Source organism: Grammomys surdaster, unplaced genomic scaffold (genome assembly GCF_004785775.1).
Source record: "Grammomys surdaster isolate TR1022 unplaced genomic scaffold, NIH_TR_1.0 98, whole genome shotgun sequence".
Taxonomy (NCBI): domain Eukaryota; kingdom Metazoa; phylum Chordata; class Mammalia; order Rodentia; family Muridae; genus Grammomys; species Grammomys surdaster.
The window spans coordinates 4,130,135-4,132,593 of record NW_021604577.1 but is presented as its reverse complement, the minus strand read 5'-3'; the positions used below and the strand labels follow the sequence as shown (position 1 = coordinate 4,132,593).

General features: G+C 40.0%; 1 pseudogene across 1 annotated transcript; it reads right to left on the bottom strand.

Moving 5' to 3' along the window:
- Positions 1-1,027: 1,027 nt before the first annotated feature.
- On the bottom strand, positions 1,028-1,618 carry LOC114633946 (annotated as a pseudogene). The gene has a single exon (XR_003713266.1). The product of XR_003713266.1 is annotated as a nuclear protein 1 pseudogene (transcript).
- Between the last annotated feature and the right edge of the window lie 841 nt (positions 1,619-2,459).

Here is a 2,459-nt window from a genome sequence, read left to right as displayed (position 1 = left end):
ATCTTGATAGATTTTTTTCTTTGATAAGTATTTAGTGTCTTTTTTTATGCTTTTGATATTAGTTTGGGTTTGATATTAAAATGGCTATACCAGCTTGTTTCTTAGGTACATTTGCTTGTAATATTTTTTTAACCCTTAATGCTAAGGTAACATCTCTCCTTGATGCTAAGGGTTGTTTCTTGTATGCAGAAAGATGGATCCTGTTTTTGTACCAATTCTGTTAGTCTGTGTTTTGGGGGAGAATGAGACCATTGATATACAGAGATATCAATGACCAATGATGGTTTATTTCTGTAATTTTGCTGCTGTTGTTGATGTTAGTGTTGCTGTTGTTGATGGTGGTGGTGGTCGTGTGTGTATTTCTCATTTTTGGATTTGGCTAGTATGAGCTTACTTACTCCCTATGTTTTCAGTGTCGTAACTAACCTCCTTAGGTTTCAGTGTTCCTTGTAGCAACGTATATAAGGCTGAATTTGTAGATTGATATTGTTTAATTTAGGCTATACAATGGGATTATTTTATTTTTCCATGTACAGTGACTGAAAATTGTGCTGGGTATAGTAGTCTGAGCTGTAATCTATGTTCTCAGCATCTGCAGCACAGCTGTCCAGGTTCATCTGACTTTTAGAGCCTCCCTTCAGAAGTCAAGTATAATTCTAAGAGGCCTGCTTTTATAAGTCACTTGGTCTATTTCCCTTGCAACTTTTCATATTCTTTCTTTTTGCTGTATATTTATTGTTTTGATTTTTATGTTCAGAAGGTATTTTGTTTCCTAGTACAGTCTATTTGGTATGTCTTTCTTGTGCCTTTGTAAGCATCTCCTTCTTGAAGTTAGGAAATTTTTCTTTTTGAGTTTGTTGAAAATATTTTCTGGGCCTTAAGGATGAGTTTCTTGACCTTCTACTGTTTCTAGTGGATTTGGCCTTTTCATAGTGTGCCTGATTTCCTAGATGCTTTGTGTTGGAGTGTTTTAGACTCACCAATTTCTTTAACTAATGTATCCATTTCTTCTATTGTATTTTCTTTTTTTTTTTTTTTTCACTGCTGTACGGTTTATTGTCGCTGCCACCCAAGGGCGTGCGATTTCTCCCACAGTTCTTTGGGGGATGTCTTCTGCCCATCCACCCTCTGCTTCTTGCCCATCTTGCCCTTTTGCTGAGTCTGGAAGGGCTTTTTGGTGCTCCCTCTCCAGAACCTCACTCAGGTGGGAGAGACTCAAGCAGGCCTAGGTCCTGCTTACAGCTCCTAATTTCTCCAAAGTCCTGTGTCCATTCCCGGGTGTGGTGTCCATGGTCTGACCTCATCTCCAGCTCTGCCTCAGCGCCAGGCCTTTTTCCTTTCAGAGTTCTGGAATTTGGTCAGCAGTTTCCTCTCATGCCCACCAGGGCTAGGGCGGTTGGTATTGGCAGCAGCTTCTCTCTTTGTCCTACCTTTCCGACTTCCCCCGACTACATAAGGATGAACCAGGCTGTACTGGTCATACTCATCCAGGATTCCATCTTCTTCGTCCTCTAGGTTTAGAGGTTGCTGGGAAGGATTGGCTGTTGGTGGCAAGGTGGCCATCATGCTTGGTCTGCTTTCTCCGAAGTCTTGCCTCTGTTCAGTGTTTTCTGAATGTCTGTCCCTATTGTATTTTCAATGCCTGAGATTATTTCTTCCATCTATTGTAGTATATTGTTGAAACTTTTCTCTGTGGTTCTTGTTCAAATTCCTATAATTTTTATTTCCAGAATTCCCTCAGTTTGAGTATTCTTCATTAATTCTATTTACATTTTCAGGTCTTGAGCAACTTTATTCATTTCCTTGTACTGTTTATTTTGCATTTTCCTGAATTTATTTCAGGGATTTATTAATTTCCTCTTTAAGTAATTGTATCATCGTTATACAAGCAGTTTTAAGGTCTGTTTTCTTGTGCTTAAGCTACATTGGAATATTCAGGGCCTGCTGTAGTAGAGTTGATGAGTTCTACTGAACACATATTGCCCTGGCTGTTACCAATTGTATTTTTATGCTGGCATCTAAGCATCTGGGATTGAGTGACTAAAGATCTTGGAGTTGATTTCTTGTTTTGTTTTTCTTGTGTGCTTGCTTTACTCCTTAGTTTCTGTTTCCTTGTGGTTTTTAGGAAAGTATGATGACTGTGTGTTGCCAGGTAGGAAATTTTCTGTGGCAATGATGGGTGTGGCCACAGGGAAATTCTAGGTAAAATGTGTTTCTGGATATTGGAAGCTGACGTGTAGAAATGTGGATAGGCTAAAGGTCTAGTGGTTCAGAGAATGGAGGAGAACAGAATGATCAATCAGAATCTACTTACTTAGTCTTCTTGGAATGGGGATAGGCAGTAAGTCAGGTCACCCCAGAAGGTGTGCTATAGCACCGAGGATGGGACTGAATCTATTCCCTGACCTGCTCTGCTGAGGTGTTCTCAGGGAATGCCTGCTGGTGTTGAAGACTGGGGT